General features: G+C 45.4%; 1 long non-coding RNA gene across 3 annotated transcripts in view; it reads right to left on the reverse strand.

The window, feature by feature from the left end:
- The window catches only part of LOC144825264 (uncharacterized), a 484,671-nt gene that overhangs the window by 99,523 nt on the left and 360,512 nt on the right, over positions 1-24,636 (reverse strand). For all 3 annotated transcript variants that reach the window (XR_013609365.1, XR_013609363.1, XR_013609364.1), the window contains one exon: positions 5,372-5,497. This is a non-coding gene — a long non-coding RNA (uncharacterized LOC144825264). The remainder of the gene's footprint in view (positions 1-5,371; positions 5,498-24,636) is intronic.

Consider the following 24,636-nt stretch of genomic DNA (forward strand, 5'->3'; position numbering starts at 1 on the left):
GAGCTTGGCACGAGGGACCAGGTCAAAGGCCGTTCTTAAATCAATAAACACCGAGTAAAGGCTGCCTTTCTCAATTGTTACAGACTTCCAATAAATCGCAAAAAATTTGAAGACCTGGTCCATCGTGCCAACCCCCTGCCTAAACCCTGCCTGAAAGTGTGACATATGTATTTGTGTGGAAGCAAAGAACTGTAGAAAAATATTTGTGTAGGTTGAAAGATCAGGTGACAGTTGTACTGTCAATCTACACCTAAAAATCCAAGTAGGTTAATGTAGGTTAATGACTGCCCTCCTCTCATCTGTGCTGCTGCCAGAGAAAGAGAAACACCATAAATTATCTAGTTATCTAAGAAACATTTAGAGCATTTCAGTGTAATTAGTGTGCCCCTGAACATTCAAGCTCAGTCAGGTGGATAAATAAACAAAAATACCACAGCTGGTAGTATGCAACCCTTCTTTTGTGGAAGCATACAACTTTTACCCAATTGAAATATGTACTCCTGGCAACCTACATGTGGGCGGAACCAAAGCCCCTCTCTATTGGTACTCTCATGATTGTTTGGCGACAGATGCGCTGTCAAGTCAGACCATGAAAAGGTAAATGGCTGCTGCTCCCAGCATTACAGGGCAGTGGGACTGTTGCTAATATTCGTAACACAGCACCAGGCCACTTCTTAACCTCCAAACTTCCCTCTTCTGGCATGGCATTATGTCAGTGTGTCTGTGTGCGTGTGTGTGTGTATCTGTGTGTGTGTCTGTGTGTGTGCATGTGCGTGTGTGTGTGTGAGAGAGAGAGAGAGAGAGAGAGAGAGAGAGAGAGAGAGAGAGAGAGGAGAGAGAGAGAAAGAGAGAGAGAGAGAGAGAGAGAGAGAGAGAGAGAGAGAGAGAGAGAGAGAGAGAGAGAGAGAGAGAGAGAGAGAGAGAGAGAGAGAGAGAGAGAGAGAGAGAGAGAGAGAGAGAGAGAGAGAGAGAGAGAGAGAAAAAATGGTCAAAAAGATTTGGGCAACGGGAAAAGGGAATGTTACCCTTATATGCCAAAATGGACAGGCTTATAACATCAGAAGAAAACAAAAAGGTTTTTCCTTCTGTGTGTATTTTTTGTCTGAAACGATTCCTTAAGGAAGAAAACACACCTTCCTGTTAATGCAATTTTAGCATCCAAACCAATGTAATGTCACTCTCTATCTCCTTATGATAAAAGCAACACTATTTAATGATCTCACTTAAAAAAACATCATATTATATGTAAAAAGCATGTTTCAAAACAACGTATTATATCCATATGATGTACCAATAAGGTTGGACCAGTACGAGTAAAAGAAAAGAGAAAAGATATTTAAGCCTCGGGGTCCCTGATGAACCTGGGGGAATTGTGATATATAAAAAATAAAGCACAGGAGGAAAAATGACCACAAGATAATTGTTTTAAGTGATATGTCCTGATGAAGGTGTTGTGAACAATATCTAAATCCATTGAAACACTGCGTCAACAGTTTTAAGAGAATTGATGTGTAATTTTAATATGCAATGAGTTGTGTATTGGAACATCACAGCGATGTAGTAAATTGTTTCATTTTGAAACATGTTTTGGTCACCTGCAATGGTATCCTGGTGCTGAGGTGGTGTGTGTGCCGAGCCCTGCCTATGGTAGGATGGTTAATTGAAAAGCCAGGTCTTCAGCTTCTTGTGGAATTGAAAAAGAGAGAAGGAGACTCTGTTGCAGAGTGAGAGGTTGTTCCAAGCTTTAGGAGTAATGTAACAGAGCGCTTCTACTGATCTGGTTATGTGTATGCATGGGATGTGTGTGAGAAGGAGTCCTGTGGAGAGGAGGTATTTGAGTGGTTGGTGAAGGAGATGCAACTCTTCAGGTAGGTGGGGCCTGAGTTGTGTAGTGCTTTGAATTTGTATGAGGAGTTTAAATTGAGCCTCTTTGTGTATCGGAGTCAATGTAGCTTCCTAAGGTGTGGTGTGATGTAAGTTCTGTGGGGAGGTTGGGTATGAGTCTCGCTGTTGAGTTCTGGATGCTTTGTAGTCTTCGAGTGAGTTTAGTTATGATCCTGGCATAGAGGGTGTTCCCACGGTCCAACGTACTGGTGACTAGTGTATGGGTGACAGATATTCTAGTCTTGCTTAGGAGCCATTTGAAGACCTTCCACTGCATGTTTACGGTGTGGAAGCAGGATGAAGTGGTGGTGCTGACTTGTGCCATCATGACCAGGTTGCTGTGAATAATTATTCCGCGGTTATTAACTGGTGTGAGTTGGAGTTCAGCAGGCCACTAGTTGGAGTCACAAGGTGTTCTCACCAAAGACCACTACTTCTGTCTTTTTTAATGTATCTGTTATTTTTTAGTAGATTCCTGATTAAATAGATACAGCGAACAAGACAACAGTTCGAGGCAATATTGTGTGAACATATACTGTACTGCAGATGGACATCATAGCAACCATACCCCATCTTAGCATACCATGCTGCAATACAGATAAAGCACCTTAAGCAGTGTTGTGGGAGGAACTGGAGATCCACAGGCCTCAGAGCTGTTCATACTTGTTTGTGCATCCTCTCCATTTATATATTTCTTTTTCAGCTCTACGCCAATAGTCCATACTATGAGACCAAACAGATACAAGGAAGGGGACAGGGGATCAAAAACATCTAGCCATGTTTCTTTTGACTTCTAGATACCCAATGCTTGCCTATAGTCCAAGTACCCAGTGGGGGCCCACCCCTCCATTATACCAAGAAGGGCCACCCTGGAGTTCAGTGCTTGGGAAGCCTGTATGAGAGGTGTAATAGTGTTGTGTATGGAGTCCCAGGAAGTGGCCATAACGGGGCAGGCCAAAATAGAGTGAAAGAAGGATCCATTGGGGTCCACGCAACACAGGTTATTTGGTGATGCAGACTGCCCCACCTTCCACACCCTATCCGGGTTATAGTATACATGGTGGAAATAGTTAAAGTGTATGAGCCCAAGGTTAAGAGGAATAGCCAAGAGTATCAGAGGCATTTTATCTTCTACCCAGTCATGGTTGTCGAGTTCCCCTACATCATTCACTACTTCTGTCTTGTCAGTGAGCTTGAGATAATTAGCTTTTATCCAGTTAGAGACATTGGTCATTCAGACAGTGAATTTGTTTCTTGTGTTGAGGGTCTTGTCCAAGTGGGAGAGTATAGGTTATGTTTTGTCTGCTCAGGAGAGGATGTTGATGTTGTGTGCATGGATAACGTTGGCCAGAGGGATATTATATGCATTGAACAGGGTGGGGCTGAGCGATGAATCTTGAGGCACTCCACAGATGAGTTTGCAGACTTCCAAGGAGCAAGGTGCCAGGCTGACTTCTTGTGTGCTAGTCATTAGGTAGCATATCCAGAGGAGAGTGGACCATTGGATACCAATCTCATGCACGTGCCTGATAAGGATCGGATGTGAGACCATGTCAAATGGTGCACAGAGGTCCAGGTGATTCCACGCTGCCGGGTCTCCTCTGTCAAGGATTATATGAATGTTGTCTGTGGTGTTGAGGCATGCTGTTTCTGCACTATAGTTATGCCTGAATCTGGTCTTTGTGGTGTCATGTAGCTGGTGGTTGCTGAGGTGGTCAGTGAAGCATCAGTTGATTTGTTTCTCTAAGACCTTTGCTGGGTATGATAGGAGGGAGGTGGGTCTGTAGTTGGAAAGCATGGTTAGATCCGCGGATGGTTTCCTGAACAGGGGCATGACAGTGGTATGTTTCCAGGTGTCCGGGAATGTGGCTGAGTTGATGGAAGCATTGAGGACGGGTGTTAGTATTTCACTAATTAGTAGGTTCCATTGGTGCAGGCATGGTGGGAGCAAAGGTCAGATGCAGATCCCTAGTGGATAGTCTTCATGGTAGCTACGATTCCGAGAGTGGTGAGGGCAGGCCAATTATCCAGAGTTGGTTCATCAGCCATGATGGGAAGTTGATTTGCGATGGGGCAGGTGTTTGTTTAAGGGTCAAAGTTGTTGTAAATGGAGGGGATTTTGCTACAGAAGAATTCTGAGAGGGTGGGTAGGGGAGAACCAGGGTTCCTGACGCTGGGTTCAGGGCTGGCCTGAAAGGGCACAAATGGACTTGCCTTTGGTGCACCATTGGTGCACCAGAAGTGTGCATTTGCGCTGCAGCCACATTAAATAGATTAACTAGATCCTGGGAGGAGGCAGAAGCACAGGGTATGGCGGGTAGGAAACCAGTGAAGCCATTTTCTGTGTAGATGAATGATGGGAAATCCAGTGATGTCACTTCCTGTGCAGTTGGATGATAGGAAATATAGTGATGTCACTTTCTGAGTAGATGGGAATGAGAAATGTAGTTCTCTTTCATGGCTTCTCTCATAGACAGTTTTGGAAGGAAATCGAAAATGTCACTTCCTGTGCAGATGGATGATGGGAAATCCAGTGATGTCACTTCCTTTGCTGATAAGCAATAGGAAATGAAGTGCTATGACTTGACTTCTTATTTTAAAGATGGTTTTGATGGGAAACCAGTGATGTCACTTCCTGTCAGATGGGTGATGGGAAATCCAGTGATGTGACTTCCTGTGCAGATCAGCAATGGATCTAAGAAGATGTGCTTGTCTCTCACATTAGGGTTAGGGTTTCACAGTCCCTTAAAACTTTAATATCGTATGACATTGACATAGAGGTCCTACCAGTTCTGGGCCAATTGCTCCACAGTCAGGATGTACTGATGGGGGTTAGATAACTAGCTGAATGATCCACCTGAGTAATCACTGTGTGAGCCCATAAGCAGAATCCTACAAACTAGGAACATGTGCTCTCTCTTTAGCTATCTGGCAAGCATGCAAGTCAGAAGTCTGCTACAATTATGCACTGCACGCAAATGTCAGGAGACCCTCAAGTGTGGTTTGAAAACACTGCTTCTGGCAGCCAGATAATTGTAGACTGGAAATGTGCAAATGTTCACGCCAATGTTCACGTCATATGGTATAGAAGCTAGTGAGTACTATAAATTTCCATGGATGGATGGAGTTGGGCGGGTGTGATCCCACAAAGGTGGACTAAATTAATAAATCAATTTTTGGCACAGAGTAGTTGAGTCACAGTACCCCAAGCAGAGTGTCCATTCATCTATCTTTCACTTTACTTTGTAGTTTCCTTGAGAAGCACTTCAGAGGGACTTTCTGGAGTTCATTACCATATTTTTCAATGCCTTGAACTAGCATAGGGCTTCAATTGATACGAGGTCAGCAACAAGGCAGGCCATCAGATCTTCATCATTGTATCAAGTCTAGCTTTAGATTTAAGGAAATAGGCAACTCACACATCTACATTCAGAAAGCACTTCAACCTAGTCCACAACGGTATGAGTAGATGTAGATCTTCTCTTACCTGGATTGGCATTCTGGCTAATATTGTTGGTTCTCGACAGAAAGGGCAGCAGCCCACTGGTAAGCAGGTAAACTCTTCATGGGTATGCTTTTTCTGGACAATATTTGCATTCTTCTCACACAGGACCTACAAAGAAAGCAAGCAGAGGGGAAGAGAAAAGGAAATGGATTGGAGTCATTGTTTCTCTGTGGCAGCAACCATTGCCAATACAGCATTCACCATTCATACCAAAAATATTTTCCTGGTTATAGAAGGGCAATCCTGATGGCAGGTTCACCAAAAGTCATAGCTATCATCCTACCGTGTGCACTGGTCCTGATGTTTACTGGTAATTATTGCAAAATCCGTAAATATAATGTTTGCAAGCTTTCACATTCATTAAAAAAATGCACACGAAGTGGGCCATTTGCACTAAGGTCACTGGGCATCATTGTGATGGGATGGCTGTAGGTATCATCACTGAGCACCGCTACTGCATCCAAAATTATAAATGTTAAATTCTGCCACCAACCAGGACCCATGCAAATGCGTGGGCATGCCTAATCCTTTGAGATAATAGCGTGACTAGACCAACTTAGACTCTCCCAATAGAGCCCCAAAGGAGCACTACATCTTCTCTTTGGGGCTGTCTTAAGATGAGGGCCTCACAAACTGTGCCAATAAGTAAATAGAGAAACAAGCATTGGAAAAGCCAATCGATATGGTGTTGGCTACCAAGTTTTTGGCTTTGCCAATTGCTTGTTTGTCCCGGTTGTTGTAAAACTTTATTGTTGATCTGCGGGCCACCTACCAATATATATATTTTTTTTTATCTAAAAGAAAAAAAAGTTTGGACTCAAAAGACAGAGGTTGTTATATTATTCGTGTCACTAAACGGAATTACTTTGTGTATGGATCTGCTCCTTGTAAAAAAAACGAATGTCATCACTCACAGTGGTATTAGCAGTTGCAGCCGGCATTTTTATCAGGGATGTGGGCGGGGGCCACCCATGCACATATGCACACTGGCTCACACCCATGCAATCACACTCGAACGCACATACACACATTAACAACACTCACTCACAAATACACATACATTCATACATACACACATGCACAAACTAAATTTAAAAAAACACATAAAACTTACCTTCACTGTAGAGAGGAAAGCCTTGGAGGTCCCAGGAGGGATGGCACTGCTGCCTTTCCTCCTTGGCTGGCCTAGGGTCAGACAATGAGGGAAGGCAGCAGTCCCTCACTCTTCACAAAGTGGGATGGGGTCAGTGGGACTGCTGGCCCTGCTCTGTGATGAGATGTCACCAATTGACACTCTGCCCTGGGCACTTTAGGGCTTGAAACAGAAGCGCCTTGGTCCGAGGCAATCAGTGACGCTCCCCTTTGTCACAAGGGGGAGGGCCTCGAGTTAATTTTGCCAGGCTATGGAGGACACGCCCACAGGGCTGTGAAACCCTCAGCCTAGCAAGTTCAGCTCAGGCGCATGCACATTTAGTGCATGTCTAATTCCTGGCTGCTTGACATGAACAAGAAGAGTGTCTTTCAGGTTGACCTTTGTTCAGCCTGACTTGTGGGTGGGTGTAAGGGGGTGTGGCCCCCTTCAGCCCTTATGGAGGCCACAGTTGGGTATAAGCCAATGGCTGTTGAATGCTGAGGTTTCCAAATACCAAGGTTGTCTACTCTTCAGCTGAACTATTTCTTCAACCAATTTACACTTCAAGTCTCTTTATCTCACTCCGTGGTTCTTTTTCACTCCTCATTTCCCCCTTTGTTGCTGTTTTCTCATCTATCTCCCCTTACTACCTTCCTATTTCTTACTATTGGTCAAAGTCTGATGATGAAAAAAAAAGACCTCGTCTCCCAAAAATAAGTGGCGATGCCCACCACCTGCAGCCACCCGCACAAATTAAGTACTGCTATTTTTGTACCAGCCGTGTCCGCAGTGGATATACTTTGGGGCTCTTTGCATTAATCCTGCCGTCATCAGCTCTTGTCATAAACACTCCTTTGTCGTCTGTAATCAGAGTTACCACACTGACAATCAACCCGCCCCTCCTAAACAAGAACGCGCATGCTCTTAAATGTACTGTTTTTCTTGGCACAGCACAGCACTCCTGTACGGAAGCCTTCTTGCCCGGGGTCTGCGTAAAATCTATATCGAAGCAGCGCCCTGCTATATGCGCTCGATACCCTGCATGCACTGCGCCAGTGCTTAAAGATTGAGGAGGCGTCGGTAGCTGAATTAAAGTAAACATGCCTCTATGCCTTTGCTCGGACTAGCAAGCGCATGCATACAATAATGCAGCACAGGAAGCTTTCGGGTATTGTACATTTGAAACGAAATTGCAGCCATTGACTGGCATAAAAAAAACAGATTCAGTCAACCATAAAACATTGCAATTGCGCATATGTGCCTCATTAGACCAGCCAACGTCCAGGCACGTTTTGGGGGAAGGGCATTGTTTGTTCTCGAAGTTCAGTGCATCCCAAATGTTTTGAACCGGTGCCAACCCCATTAGAACCGGGCGGTATCTGACGTGGGCAGCTTGCCGAGCCCCGGTTCAAAGAAGCCTTTCTTTCTCTATTGAAATGCGCTCACTGGTTCGCTCTTCAACCGAACTTGATGAGAAGAACCATTCCTCCAGCGACTCTGTCCTGATTGGTTCAAAGTCTGCCTGTTTAGCAAGTAGTGCGCAGCACTGCCCACTGTACCACCAATTCGCATCCATTCTAAGTGAAACTGTGCTCAGTTCTGCACAAGGTGCAAGCCCTTGGACTGTTTTCATTTTCAAAACAGTACGTTATGCGAACTGTCACAAACAATAACTGTTTCTCGTCACGTGGAAGGTGCAGATTTAGTAAAGGGCGCTTCTGTGCAATATAAATAAACTGTGATGATCCTTTTGGAAGACATAATTTGTGAAAACTCCTCTCGTTCTAAAAAATAATTTACATGACATGCCTGGCTCTGTAGCCACATACATCCAGCCTGTGCTCTTATTCCGAACTGTGTACTTATTGCCGCTGGCTGGTCTGCACAGCTCACCATGTCAAGATAATGTGTTTCAATCTACCTCACCTCAGAAAAAAACACACGAACGTTTAGGAAACAGCTGGCACCAAGCGCTCCAGCTTTGTTCTTTTGTTGCTTCAGTGACAATACGAGGGTTTTTGTTTAAGAAATGAAATTGAAAGTACACATAAGCAGACACTTTTTGGCGGGTGTGCAGGTAACTGCGACCACCTGTATCTGTGCAAGGCTTGCCGCGCTCGAACAGACCGGGGGTCTAGGTAACTGTACTGGTGTGGGGATATGTTTAAACACCTCGGTCTCATCCAGGCTGTTAGTGCTCGAGCACCGGTCATCACATCTGCCCAGGTATGTGTCCTGGCTGCTTCCATGTGTGAACCATCACTCTGGCGGGGAATCGCTTCCTTTTCACGGGATCTCATGTGCTGCGGGCGGGGTCTCTAAAAACTAGGAAAGCCCCGTGGGTGGGGTAAGGATCGGGAGTTACAATGAGTTTGCGAGCAGTTAGAACAGGGAGTGGTGAGCTCGTGTGAAGAACTTTCAAACGGGAGTGAAGTGCGTTGTGGTATGTGCAGTGACAGCCCAGCAGTAGTAGGGCGTTCCCTGTCACGGTCTGGAGGGGTATGCCGTGAGCAATGCTGCAGACACTGGGGAACACAGTACACAAGAAGGGGGCAGGAGAGTGACCTAGCAAGGCAGACAGACTCACGTAAAGACACGCAGAGACATACAGAAATGCACGAAGAAATACACACACAGCGAGATGCAGAGATAGAAAACTAACACATAGAAATCACATGGAGACAGGAAGACACACAAAAGTACACAGGCCGGACAACAAAAACACCACACAGGGAAATGACTCGCTATATAAACTAGCACACACGAAGACATGTCGATAGACAGACAGACAGACAGACAGACAGACAGACAGACAGACAGACAGACAGACAGACAGACAGACAGACAGACAGAGAGTATGTGTAGGGGCATCAATTCAGGCTAAAACGCACCTTTTATGGGTACACCATGTATGGGAAACCCACAGAAACCACGAGAACGAGTTTTAGAGCCCTACATATCACTCATGTAGTTTCCCCAGTTCTGCCTTAAATACAGCATCCATTATGGCGGGCAAGGCAGGCGTTGAACCTTAAGAAACTAGAATGCATTTAAAATGAAAAGACCTAAACAATAAAGAGGACAAAAATGGGCAGGGATTAAATCTTATCTCACACCTTTAATCATCACAAACGCTGGAAAATGTGCACGAGTTGCATGAAGTGAGGACGTTCCCTTTCGCACTCAGTGAGCGGCGCTTTCTTGCACAGCAGGAGGTGCGCAGGGAAGAGAGGGTCCTCATACCTTCCTCTTTACAAAACACAATTAAGTGCGCCATGAGGGGTATTTCCACGTCCCAGAATATTACCTTTACGCGATACCGAGAAATGGAAAGCAGCGTGCAAGAAAGGAGTTTTATAGTTAGTGTGAGAGCGTCTCACACGAAAGAGAGGGTTGCCCCAGAGAACTCCGACGTCAGACCAGATACAGAGGAAAGAGTCATTTAACGCACACATACTAAATCAGGTGAAATTAGTTTATGTTATGTAGTATCTTAAAATTTTATTAGGTTTGATTATGTCATGTGTGATCATAAAAAGTATTTATATCACATCATTCCATTAAAACTGTCGAGACTGCTTAAATGGACCTATTACACAAACCGAGATTACTTTCCCGCTACCACGGTGTGGTGTTCATAGTTTCAGCACCTTTGTCTGCTGGACAGCGGCCCGCCTCCGGCGCCTTCCTCTAACCCACGGTGCACGTGCACAGGCTGTCAGAGCAGCGCCTAACTTTAGCTAAACACCCACATTCTCTTTAAACCAGAGGAATCGGGGATTTAGTTTTATAAAGCGGCATCTTAAATACCAATCGAAAAAAAGCGGCATCTTAAATACCAATCATTTAATTTTATTTTCATTTACAACCTTTTTATTCTATCTTTTCACTCGGAACAACGCCATATTTTGATTTTCGCCGTCTTTTTTAAGCTAAACCAAACTGGCTCATTTTACGTCAAACATTGTGCGACAAAGAGCCGTGTATTATGTCGTTTGTTTCTCTGAAATATTTCCCATTTTTGTTGATTGTTTGCCTTTTTGTGTGAAAGAGATCTCCATTCATAGTTTGTGTATTTCACAGGGCGAGTTTTAGTAAATATCTGTAATTGAAATAATGGCGTTTCGTTTGAATTATTCCGATATTCTGACTGTAAAATTGTAGTAAAAGAGAATAGTTAAAATATTTAAAGATATTGAAATGTAACTTTTCCTCAATGTTACATCTCTTTTTATGTAGAACGCATATTTGTGTGTTGAAAAGAAGTATGTTTCTCAATAAAAATTAATTAAATCAAACATAACTCAGAGTACTGAACAACGAGAAACAATGTATATTTCTAATTACTTCTGAGAGAAACACAAGTGCAAAAAACATCTCAAACGGTTTGGTGCATCCGCAAGCGTTTAGGACGCATTCTGCGCTGTTTGCTGCTCCCAGAAGCGCTGCGAGCCAAACGTCTCTGCCAGACGCTCACTGGCACCGGGGTTTCTTCAACTTTAACCGCTGGCACGTGAATTTAAACGTAGACGGATCCATGTTTTTAGTATAAAAGTGTAATTTTGGTGCGCATCTTCTTGAAGTGTCCGTCTTCCTCAAGGCACAGTCAAGGGAGAATTGTTACATGGCGACCAAGTTCGGTGAAATAAGTCGTTCTCTGTGTGAAATAGATCGGTTTTTCAAGATACGGGCTAAGTAAAAAAAAATGGATCGGGGCGCGTTAGCCTTTTATGGTAAAATGTTGTAGTTGCTTTACTCCCACATCCTTTACACCTTAACGCGCAGCAGAAACACAACTGTCCCTGCTCTTTTAAATTCTGCAACAAGTTCGAATAATCAGGGAGGTGCGTGAAGTCATAGGGCGGTCGGAGGGCGAAGTTTGTCGGTCCGTGGAATCCATGTCTGAACATACGTCACGGGTTCACGTGTATCAATCCTTCTTTCTGTCTTCCCTCTGCAGTCGCTCCCTCTTCCCAATCCACTCTCTGTCTCACTCTTTCTAACTCTCCCCTCTCACTCTCTCTTTTCGCGTCTCTCTCACAAACACCACCCTCTCTCTTCTGTTTCTCCCTCCTACGGCCCCTCTTGCTTGTTCCACATTGTTCCTCTTTCTCGCTCATTTCTTTATCGCACTCGCCCCCGAGGGTCTCTCCTCTCTGGTCACTGTTTAAGCACTTCTCTCTCATACTCTCACACACGTGCCCTCGCTCTCTTCCTTTACCAGTGGCTCGTCTCTCGTTTTCTTCTCATTCGTTTTTGCATTCTCGCGCTCTCCCACTCTGTAACCTCCAGTTTATTTTCTTTCTCTTCTCTTGACCACTCCTTTCAATGTCTCCATTCTTCCCTTCCTGTTTCTCTCTTTCTCGTACCCCCTCTCCCTCTCACACAAACACGTTATTGTATTTGTCTTCCCTCTTCCTGTAAACGTTATATTTACAGCGCCCTACTTTCCCTTCTGCTCTCGTATAACTTGCCAGTTGATTGGATTACAATTAAACAGAAGCATATTTAATAATTCACTCTCTTGCGTGGCATGGGAGGGGTTTTAACATAATGTATATTAACTAGAGTTTGCCAAGTTTAACCCCGGCGCACAATCGTTATTTGCCAGAAAGAGAGGTGCGCGTGGCCCTGAGCGGCAGACACTCCGATGCGCAGCGAGAGGCAGACAGACAGACAGAAAGAGGTAGACAAACAGACAGGAGGAGCGAGAGCGAGCCAGATAAACAACACTCCCTATAAACAGTAGATAACAACACATCTCAGTCTGTTGCAGTTCTTATCTTCTTTACCCCCGCCCCAACCACCATTTTCATTCCTTTTGTATTTGTTTTATTTTTAATAAATGCTTCCCCCAGTTGAGCGAGTGCTGTGCCCCGTCCCGCCCCCAACCCCAGTCACACCGTCCTGCTCTGCCAATCACTTTCCATCTCGTTCTCGCGAATTCTAGTAGTTTCCTTCTGTGCCCCCACCCATCCCCCACCCACGTCCGCTCCACCTGGCTCCGCGCCCGTTCTCTAATCAAAGCCTTATTTCGAATTAATCATCTTCTGGCTCTCCGTGTCGGAGCTCTCTCCATTTCGTCCTTCCCACCCCCTCTTACTACCCCCTTGCCTCTCAGAGCTTCCCCTTTCTCTCTTCTCCTGTCTTTCCCTTCTCCTCGCTTCCCTCTTATCACTCCACGTTTCTCACCTCTCTACTCTCTCTTCTTAAGTCTATGACCAATCTCTTTTCCTCTCTTATTTCATTAAGTTCCCCAGTCCCTCATTTTCCTGTTCCCTCTCTCCCAGCTCACTGTTTCATCTACTCCTCATTTCACTTTTCTTTCTCCACTGGGAGCCCCTCAATTCCCTGTCGGATTTTATCTCCCGTGTCCCTGCTTCCAATCATTCACTCTCAGCCCTCCCATGTCTCCCCTTCTCTCTCTGCCAAATTCATGCTCCTTGGAAGCCATTTTTATTTCCTTTCCTTACTCCCTTTCTCCATAAGCCCACTTTTTTTCTCTCCCATCCACCTCATTCCACTTTCACTTCCCTTCACTTCTTTTCTACTTTCTCCTCCCTCTTCATCAATTCCGTTTTTTCTGACCCCTTTCTATATTTCCGTTATCAGTCTTTCCTCTATTTTGTCTCTCCACTACTGACTTCAGACTTCCTCCTTTGCTCCCTGTTAACGCTTTTCCCACTTCCCACTCTTCATCGTCTTTATATTTTCTCTTGTCTTCTTCTCATGCCTCCCATTTTTTAAGTTAACCCCTGCCATCCATTTCCATATTCCCACACTTTCGTGTCACAATAACCTCTGCGTCGCCTTTGGACCCACAGCCTATTCGTTCCCCTTCCTCCCATTTTCCACAACCTTGATTGGTTCTCTCTCTTACCGCTTTCTACCCCTTCTGCCCAGCTTTATTCTTTTCTCTGTCTATCCCCATCCTTCCTGACTTCCCAAGTCCCTTCGTTCCTCTTTCATTTCTTATTTTACTCTCCCAAATTCCCTCTGCCTCTCTCTCATCTTCCATTTCCCCGTTACTCAAATTTCTTTTTCCTCACTTCTTAGTCTTTAACTTCATCTGCTTTTCCTCTCTCGCCACCACACCTTTCCCCTGTGTCTTCTTCCTCTCAGCCAATCCAATGCCCCCCTTTTCTCTGTACCTTTTCTCATCTTCCCACTCTTTCTGTTACTATCTTCTCTGGCTCTAGCCCTAGCTGTCCTTCCCCTCCGCAGGTTTCCCTCTTTATCACGTCCTCTCTTCAATTTTCCTATATACCTTCTGATTCTTTTGCTCTTTTCTCTCTTTCTTTCCTCTCTCTCTCAAATCCACCGTAACTTTTTCTGCAATCGCCATCTATTCTTTTCTCTTTTACTCTATTTTTAGGTCCATCCTACCAGACAGCGCATACTTTCTCGATGTAAAAGACCTTCATCAGCTTACTAAGAACTAAGAACGTGTTGCATAACATTGGTTGCCTTTATATTCACTCTCATTTGTTTCCTTCCTATTCAATGGTATGCCTTGTTTATGCTGGAACCTAAAATTAGGCTTCCCTGGAGCCTAACCTTTTTACTTCTGACTTTGCTCTCTTTGGGGGAACTAGTTTTGGCTTTTTACTTAAGCACTCCGTGAGAGTGCATGTGTTTTCCAGCTCTCTCCCTGGTGCTTCTCCCCTCCTGCACTCAGTGTTGCTTGCTCTCACCCATGTGCTTATCTCTCCCACACTCTGTGGTGTTCTCTCTCACATGTGTGCTTCTAACTCCCATGCTCCTTGTTGCTCTCACCCAAGCGTTTCTCCTTCCCCCTGTATTCTCTCCGTCATGTGTCCCTCCCGTCACCCCACCACCCCCACCCCGCCGTAATTGTTGCTCTCTTCCTCATGTGTTCTTTTCCCTTCCTCTCCCACACCCACTATCTGACTTTCTTCTCAATTTACCCATCTATCATATCGCTCCCGTAGGCCTGTGTATTTTTGTTCTGGGATTTTTGTGAAGGCCCAGTCAGCAAGTTGCTTCTGGCCCTTCCACTTTATTAATAAAAGCACTTTCACGCTACTTAATTTTCAAATTCTTCTATTTACTGATTCATCTCAGATCGCGAAAGTAAAAAAATGAAACCAGCGGTACACATACATCTTGACGCATGTGTGTGCCTAAAAAATGCGATGGCCGCTTCACTACACCTTTTTTCCCATTTTGGCAACGCTGTATACCATCTGCATTTTGGGGAAAAAAAGCCCCATTTTCGTTTTCTCTGTCATTTCTCTCTATCTCCCCCCTCTTCACTCTTTCAACTCTTTCTATGCAGAGTATATGCAGACCATGAGGGAAGTAGCTGCTTGCAGTAACAGCTGTCACACAGGTAACATATTGTTAATATCAAACACTGTTGATGCAGCTAATGTAAAGGAAACATGCTATAATTGGACTATAACATATGATATAACATAGTCCGATTGTGATGTGTATTAATCTGTTGTGGGGGTGCACCCATAACAGATTAATACACAACACAATTGTACTTAACATATGTTCCTGTAACATTGATCACATGCGCAGAGTTTGATATGAACACACCTTTTCTTCGTGGATTTGTTATCTTATTTATGAAATGAAGAGCTATTGATATGAACATAAAGGCAACTTACACTTTTGATTAAGTTTACTACTTTTTGCTTATTCACAAAATCAGAGTATACGTTACTATAACAACAAGCATTTGCAATGAAATAGGTCTTGCATTAGGAAAGTTTGAGCTATTGGTATTGTAAATGACACATTTTTATTTATGTGTTGGTTTTGAAAATAGCGAAATTAATATCTTGATCATTTACAATGCCAATAGTTATAAGTTTCGCAAATGTGACACCTATGGTATTTGTAATGCAATATGTGTTGTATTTACGTGCCTTAGATGTATTGCTAATACACATAACAATGCCTATTAATTTTTTAAAAATAATTAACACTTAAATAAAAGTTATTGTAATTTATAATGGCACTAGCGTAAAATTTTGTAATTAACTTTTGTGAAGATTCTGTTCAGTGTATTAAATTAAGACAAAAATCCAAGAACAGAAGTGAAATATTAACATCTTTTTGTGACATGTCTAATAAAGCTTGAAACATTGTAAGAATGTATTTGAACCAGTAGTTGTTGAATGGTTGCACAGATTGATGCTGTGGTGGCGTTGAGTGATCTTGTGGTGGCAACGAGTGATGCTGTGGCGTTCAGTGATGCTGTGGTAGTGCATAGTGATGCTGTGGTGCCCCTGAGTGATGCTGTGGTGGTGCAATAGATAGAGTGAGTGCGATAGATAGAGAGAGGGTGATAGATAGAGTGAGGGCGATAGATAGATTAATAGAGTGAGGGCGATAGATAGATAGATAGATAGACAGAGTGAGTGCGATCGATAGATAGATAGCGTGATGGCGATATATAGAGTGAGTGCGATAGACACAGAGTGAGGGCGATAGATAGACAGATAGATAGACAGCCGCGGCCGGTAGTGGGAGTACCGGCCGGGCGGTGACGTGGGGAGGGGGAGGGCAAGGTGGAAGTAATGTATGGAATCCGGACCTTAACAGGTAAGTAAACATAAAAATAAAAAAGAAACACATTTCGTTGCGCGCACTGCATCACCAAATGCGATGCAGTGCGATAGATAGATAGAGGGAGTGCGTTAGATAGATAGATAGAGTGAGGGCGATAGATAGATAGACAGACAGACAGACAGACAGACAGACAGACAGACAGACAGACAGACAGACAGACAGACAGATATTTAGCTAGATAGATAGAGTGAGGATGACAGATAGATATTTAGCTAGCTAGATAGAGTGAGGATGACAGATAGATATTTAGCTAGATAGATAGAGTGAGGATGACAGATAGATATTTAGCTAGATAGATAGAGTGAGGATGACAGATAGATATTTAGCTAGATAGATAGAGTGAGGATGACAGATAGATATTTAGCTAGATAGATAGAGTGAGGATGACAGATAGATATTTAGCTAGATAGATAGAGTGAGGATGACAGATAGATATTTAGCTAGATAGATAGATAGTGATATACAGACAGACAGACAGACAGACAGACAGATAGACAGATAGACAGATAGAGTGAGGGCGATAGATAGATAGAGTGAGGGCGATAGATAGATAGATAGAGTGAGGGCGATAGATAAATAGATAGAGTGTTAGATAGATAGAGAGTGAGTGCGATATATAGATAGAGTGAGGTCTATAGATAGATAGATAGAGTGAGGGCGATAGATAGATAGAGGGAGTGAGATAGATAGATAGATAGATAGAGTGAGGGCGACAGATAGAGTGAGGGCGATAGATAGAGTGAGTACGATAGATAGTTAGATCGATAGTGGAGTGGTGTGGCTCACTGGTTAGAGGCGGCAGACCTGGAAGCAGAGAACGGCCCGGGACCAGGGTTCAATTCCGGACGCGGCAGGGTCGTGGACCAGGGTCAGCGGACTCGACAATTCTCGCCTCGGTGCCTACTCTAACCAAGGATCACACTCGGCAACTCTGGGCATTAAGCTTGCCTCATCTCTACAACGGCCCCCCACAGACGCCGGGGATGCCTGGTTTCACCTTGGAGATACCCAGAAGGGACCATATCACAGGGAAAGCCAGGACGGGTTCCCCAGCGGTCTCCAGCGCCGGGACGCTTACGGGCAGCTGTGCGCTTTACAAGTCCAACACACACATTTACACACATAGAATGAGGCCGATAGATAGATAGATAGAGAGTGAGGGCGATAGATAGAGTTTGTGCGATAGATAGACAGATATATTGAGGACAATAGATAGATAGAGTTAGAGTGAGTGCGAGAGATATATAGAGTGAGGGCGATAGATAGAGTGGAGAAGAGAAGAGAACATGGAGTTAGAGAAGGAGGCATGGTGGAAGAGAGCAGCAGATCAGCACGGGAGAAGAGAAGAGAACAGGGAGTTAGAGAAGGATGTGGATGGAAGAGAGGAGCAGGTAAGCACAGCAGAAGAGAACAGGGAGTTAAAGAAGGAGGTGGTGTGGTAGAGAGCGGCAGATTAGCACAGGGGAATAGAACAGTGAGTTAGAGAAGGAGGCGAGGTGGAAAAGAGTAGCAGATCAGCAGAAGAGAATAGGGAGTTAAAGAAGGAGGCGGGGTGGAAGAGAGCAGCAGATCAGCACAGCATAAGAGAACAGGGAGTTAAAGAAGGAGGTGGGGTGGACGAGAGCAGCAGATTAGCACAGGAGAAGAGAACAAGGAGTTAAAGAAGGAGGTGTTGTGGAAGAGAGCAGCAGAACAGCACGTGAGAAGAGGAAATGGAGGTAGAGAAGGAGGCGAGTTGAATAGAGCAGCAGATCAGCTCTGGAGCAGAGAAGAGAACAGGGAGTTAGAGAAGGAGTTGTGTGGAAGAGAGCAGCATAAAAGCACAGCATAAAAGAACACAGAGTTAAAGTAGGATGGGGTGGAAGAGACCAGCAGATTGGCACAGGAGAAGAAAACAGAGTTAAAGAAGGAGTCGGAGTGGAAGAGAGAAGCAGATCAGCACAGGAGAAGAGAAGAGAACATGGAGTTTGAAAAGGAGGCAGAGTGGAAGATAGCAGCAGATCAGCATGGGAGAAGAGAAGAGAACAGGGAGTTAGAGAGTGAGGTGGGTGGAAGAGAGGAGGAGGTCAGCACAGCAGAAGAGAACAGGAAGTTAAAGAAGGAGGTGGTGTGGAAGAGAGCAACAGATTAGCACAGGATAAGAGAGCAAGGAGTTAGAGTAGGATGCGAGGTGGAAGAGAGCAGCAGATCAGCAGAAGAGAACAGGGAGTTAAAGAAGGATGCGGGGTGGAAGTGAGTAGCAGATCAGCAGAGGGATAAAAGAAGAGAACAGGGAGTTAGAGAAGGATGCAATGTGGAAGAGAGTAGCAGATCAGTACAAGAGAACAGGGAGTAGAGAAGGTGCGGGGTTGAAGAGAGCAGCAGATCAGCACGGGAGAACAGAACATGGAGTTAAAGGATGCGGCGGGTGAAAGAGAGCAGCAGATTAGCACAGGTGAAGAGAAGAGGAAGTTAAAGAAGGAAGCGGGTGGAAGAGACCAGTAGATCAGCACAGGAGAAAAGAACAGGGAGTTTAAGAAGGATGTGGGGTGGAAGAGAGCAGCAGATCAGCACAGGAGAAGAGAATAGGGAGTTAAAGAAGGAGGTAGGGTGAAAGAGAACAGCAGATTTTCACCGGAGAAGATAAAAGGCAGTTTGAAAAGGAGGCGGATGTAAAAGAGCAAAAAGATCTTCACAGGAGAAGGCAACAAGGAGTTAGAGAATGAGGCGGGTGGAACAGAAGAGCATATCAGCACAGGATAAGAGAACAGGGAGTTAGAGAAGGGGTGGGTGGAAGAGAGCAGCTGATTAGCACGGGAGAACAGAACAGGGAGTTAAACAAGGAGGCTGGTGGAATAGAGTATCAGTTCAGCACAGGAGAAGAGAATAGGGAGTTAAAGAAGGAGGTGGGGTAGAAGAGAGCAGCAGATCTGCACTGGAGAAGAGAACAGGGAGTTACAGAAGGTAGCGGGTGGAAGAGAACAGCAGATTAGCACAGGAGAAGAGAAGAGAACAGGGAGTTAGAGAAGGAGGTGGGGTAGAAGGGAGCAGCAGATCAGCACAAGAGAAGTGAAAAGGGAGTTAGAGAAGGAGGCGGATGGAAGATTGCATAAAGATCACTACAGGAGAAGAGAATAGGGAGTTAGAGAATGATGCTGGAGTAACAGAACAGCAGATGAGCATGGGAGAAGAGAACAGGGAGTTATAGAAGGATGCTTGGTTGAAGAGAACTGCAGATCAGCATGGGAGAAGAGAACAGGAAGTTAGATAAGGAGGTGGTGGAAGGGAACAACAGATCAGCACAGGAGAAAAGATCAGAGTTAAAGAAGGAGGCTGGGTGGAAGAGAGCAGCAGATCAGCACTGGTGAAGAGAACATGGAGTTAAAGAAGGAGTTGGTTTGGAAGAGAGCAGCAGAAAAGCACAGGAGAAGAGATGAGAAGAGGGATTTAAAGAAGGAGGTGGGGTGGAAGAGAGCAGCCGACGAGCACAGGAGAAGAGAACAGGGAGTTAAAGAAGGATGCGGGTGGAAGAGATCAGCAGATTAGCACAGGAGAAGAGAACAGGGAGTTAAATAAAGATGCAGCGTGGAAGAGAGCTGCATATCAGCACATCAACAGAGAGCAGGGAGTTAAAGAAGGAGGCGGTGGAAGAGAGCAGCAGATCAGCACAGGAGAAGAGAAGAGAATAGGGAGCTAGAGAAGAATGTGGGTGGAAGAGAGCAGCAGATCAGCTCGGTTGAAGAGAAGAGAACAGGGAGTTTGGGAAGGAGGCGGTTGGAAGAGAGCAGCATAACAGCACAGCATAAGAGAACAGGGAGTTAAAGCAGGATGTTGTGTTGTAGAGAGCAGCAGACCAGCACAGGAGAAGAGAACAGGGAGTTAAAAAGGAGGCGGTGGAAGACAACAGCAGATCAGCACAGGATAAAAGAACAGGGAGTTAGAGAAAGATGAGGGTGGAAGAGAACAGCAGATTAGCACAGGAGAAGAAAACAGAGTTAAAGAAGGAGTCGGAGTGGAAGAGAGCAGCAGATCAGCACAGGAGAAGAGAAGAGAAGAGAACATGGAGTTTGAAAAGGAGGCGGAGTGGAAGATAGCAGCAGATCAGCATGGGAGAAGAGAAGAGAACAGGGAGTTGGAGAGTGAGGTGGGTGGAAGAGAGGAGGAGGTCAGCACAGCAGAAGAGTACAGGGGGTTAAAGAAGGAGGTGGTGTGGAAGAGAGCAACAGATTAGCACAGGATAAGAGTAGGATGCGAGGTGGAAGAGAGCAGCAGTTCAGCAGAAGAGAACAGGGAGTTAAAGAAGGATGCGGGGTGGAAGTGAGCAGCAGAGGGATAAAAGAAGAGAACAGGGAGTTAGAGAAGGAGGTGAGTGGAAGAGAGCAGCAGATCAGCACAGCTGAAGATAACAGGGACTTAAATAAGGAGGTGGGGTGGAAGAGAGCAGCAGATTAGCACAGGAGAAGAGAACAGGGAGTTAAAGAAGGAGGTGGGGTGGAAGAGAGCAGCAGAACAGCACGGGATAAGAGAACATGGAGTTATAGAAGGAGGTGTGTTGAAGAGAGCAGCATAACAGCACATCATAGGAGAACATGGAGTTAAAGAAAGAGGCGGGTTGAAGAGAACAGCAGAGTAGCACGGGATAAGAAAACAGGTAGTTAAAGAAGTATGCTGGGTGGAAGAGAGCAGCTGATGTGCACCGGAGAAGAGAAGAGAACATGGAGTTAGAGAATGAGGCACGGTGGAAGAGAGCAGCAGATCAGCACGGTAGAAGAGAAGAGAACTGGGAGTTAGAGAAGGAGGTGGGGGGAATAGAGGAGCAGGTCAGCACATCAGAAAATAACAGGGAGTTAAAGAAGGAGGTGGTGTGGAAGAAAGCGTCAGATTAGCACATTAGAAGAGAACATGGAGTTAGAGAAGGTTGCGAGGTGGAAGAGATCAGCAGAAGAGAACAGGGAGTTAAAGAAGGAGGCAGGGTGGAATAGAGGAGCAGATCAGCACAGCAGAAGAGAACAGGGAGTTAAAGAAGGAGGTGGGGTGGAAGAGAGCAGCAGATCAGCACAGGAGAAGAGAATAGAACAGGGAGTTAGAGAAGGAGGCGATGTGGAAGAAAGCAGCAGATCAGCAGAAGAGAACAGGGAGTTAGAGAAGGTGCGGGGTGGAAGAGAACAGGAGATCAGCATGGGAGAACAGAACAGGGAGTTAAAGAATGCTGCTGGTGAAAGAGAGCAGCAGATTAGCACAGGTGAAGAGAAGAGAACAGGGAGTTAAAGAAGGAGTTGGGGTGGAAGAGAGCAGCAGATCAGCACAGGAGAAGAGAACAGGGAGTTAAAGAAGGAAGCATGTGTAAGAGACCAGCAGATCAGCACGGCAGAAAAGAACAGGGAATTAAAGAAGTATGCGCGGTGGAAGAGAGCGGCAGATCAGCACAGGAGAAGAGATCAGTGAGTTAAAGAAAGAGTTGGGGTGGAAGAGAGCAGCAGATTAGCACAGGAGAACAGAACAGGGAGTTAAAGAAGGATGTGGGTGGAAGAGAACAGCAGATTGGCACAGGAGAAGAGAACAGGGAGATAGAGTGTGGGCGATAGTGTGAGGGGCGATAGCTAGAGTGAGTGCGATTGATAGATCAATAGATATAGTGTGGGTGATAGATAGATATAGTGAGGGCGATAGATAGAGTGAGGGTGATAGATAGATAGAGTGAGGGTGATAGACTGAGGGCGATAGAGAGTGTGTGTGGGGTGTGTGTGTGTTGGGCGTTTGGGGTGTCTTTGTGTGGGTGTGTGTGTGGGGTTGTGTGTGTGGGGTTGTGTGTGGGGGGGTGTGTGTGGGGGGTGTGTGTGGGGGGGTGTGTGTGGGGGGTTGTGTGTGTGGAGGGTTGTGTGTGTGGAGGGTTGTGTGTGTGGGGCTGGTTGTGTGTGTGGGGGTGGTTGTGTGTGTGGAGGGTTGTGTGTGTGGAGGGGTTGTGTGTGTCAGGGGTTGCGTGTGTGGGGGGTTGCGTGTGTGGGGGGTTGTGTGTGTGTGGGGTTGTGTGTGGGGGGGGTTATGTGTCGGGGGTTGTGTGTGGGGGGTGTTGGGTGTGTGGGGGTGTTGTGTGTGGGGGTGTGTGGGGGGGGTTGTGGGTGGCTTGTGTGTGGGGGTTGTGTGTGGGGGGGTTGTGTGTGTGAGGGGTTGTGTGGGGGGTGTGGAGGGTTGTGTGTATGGGGGGTTGTGTGTGTTTGTGGAGGGGGTTGTGTGTGTGGGGGGTTGTGTGTGGGGGGTTGTGTGTGAGGGGTTGTGTGTGGTGGGGTTGTGTGTGTGGGGCGGTTGTGTGTGGGGGTTGTGTGTTTAGGGGGTTGTGTGCTTGGGGGGTTGTGTCTCTGTGGGAGGTTGTGTGTGGGGGGGTTTTGTGTGTGGGGGGGTTGTGTGTGTGGGGGGGTTGTGTGTGTGGGGGTTGTGTGTGGGGGGGTTGTGTGTGGGGGGTTGTGTGTGGGGGGTTGGGTGTGTGGGTGGTTGTGTGTGTGTGGGTGGTTGTGTGTGTGTGGGTGGGTGGGGTTGTGTATGTGGGGGGTTGTGTGTGTGGGGGGTTGTGTGTGTGGGGGGTGTGTGTGTGGGGGGGTTGTGTGTGTGTGTGGAGGGTTGTGTGTGGGGGGGTATAGCCAATAAGTCCCGCCTTTTGTACCTTATAAGTGTTTGGCCATGCAACAGTTGATGTTGCTGCACCAAGGATATTGTGCTGCATAACTGATTACTTATAAGGTCCCCAAAGCAAGACCTATTGGCTATGCCAATGCTTGTTTTATAATGAAAGGGATGAACGGGTTGCAGGAGTGGCTAGGGATGGAGTGGTGGTGAAGCAATATGGTGAGCGGGCACATGAAGAAACATGACAGGAAGGGGTGAAGCAAAATGGAAAAGGAATAGTATTACAGTTTGAAAGCATAATTGCATACCTTTGACTAACACAACTGCACGCATATTACATTGAGTTGCTCATGAAAAAACAAAACTTTTTAAAGTAATCAATATAAGACAAATCAAAGTTATTGAGCCCGGTCTGCATCTCACCTCACACAACTCTAACGGATATGTTAAATAACAACCAGATTTTCATTAAAAACACAAAAGAAGCAAGGAAGATTATAATTTTGAAAAAGAAGAACTTAGATTTGTACATGTTTAAGGTTAGAGGTAGATGTCAGTTTAACAAAAGTATATCATATATCTCTGCACAATGCATCTGTGGTGATATTTTTCATTATGGAAGCATATAAAGATGCATGAAATTGTAAGTGCTGTTTATACCCAGACAGGTGTCTCAATCGCCCATCCGGTCATTGAAGGGTTTGGCCTCTGATCCTATGTAGAGGACCTCTATTCCATCAGGGTCCTATTGAAGGCACTGAACATTGCTGAGCAGCTGCCACGTTTTTTGCATCTACTCGGAAAATAATGTTTTCAAGTAACAAGCTCCCAAAGTGTGAATTTGTTTCCTGAAAAATAAGGACCCATGCTTGGTTACTCTGCCCTGGACCGCCATTCCTTGAATGGCTGTCCAAGACATGGAACTGTAGAGCTAGTTCAAAGTAGGGAGAGGTGACCATCACTGTGACCTAGCGGCTCAGTGGCTGATAGAACACCAGGTCAAATTGTTTATGCAGGCAGAGTCAGCGGAGGCACTTAGCTGCAAGCCTGGTGTTTTCTGCACTCCTTAGGAGATTCCTGCTCCGTTAAACCTAAATGATACCCATAGTGTCATTAAGAGTATTTATCAAGAGGTAATAATAATTGTGGGGTCGCTGAGTGATATACTAATCCTCCTATACACATTGCAACTCTGAGAGCATTTCACACAATGGGCGACTAATAGTTTTCATTTTCTGCCACAACCCCAGATGAACCCACCTGATAAAATACACATTAGACACAGCAACTGACAGAAAACGACTTTGGTTTTCAAAGTATGCAAAAGCATTGGAGAAATGGACAGCCAAGACAGGCTACAACTTCACATGCAATGCCTAAGGCAGATGTATGTTACACAAATGTAGGCGAGACAACATAATTGAACAGGTGACTAGTCATATGCACTACTTACACTGGCATGTGAACGTATCTATGCATGCACACACAAGCATAGATACATTCTTGCATTCAAATAAAAACACCCAACTCCCTCTTTGCATGCGTACACAAAAACACGCATGCAGATAACACCACCACAAGAAGATTCTTCTCATACACAAAAGCACATGCAGCTGGATTCTTGTATGCATACACACACACACACATAGATCAGTTAGCGCGCGCACACACACCCACACACACTTTTCAATGTACATACAGACAGATGTGTTCTCAACACAAATATGAAGATATACTTGCAGGCACGCACACCACATCTCACATGTCCACGCATGTCTCCATACACCCTCCCACACCTCCTGCAGAGACGTGCGTGAATATGGTAGGGAGCGAAGGGGGGTTGAAGGTGGGAAGGTTGTCAATGGAATGAGTGATGCAGGGGAGATTGTGGAAGAGAGGAAGATAGGGA

Source organism: Lissotriton helveticus, chromosome 3_1, assembly GCF_964261635.1.
Source record: "Lissotriton helveticus chromosome 3_1, aLisHel1.1, whole genome shotgun sequence".
NCBI classification, from domain to species: Eukaryota; Metazoa; Chordata; class Amphibia; order Caudata; family Salamandridae; genus Lissotriton; species Lissotriton helveticus.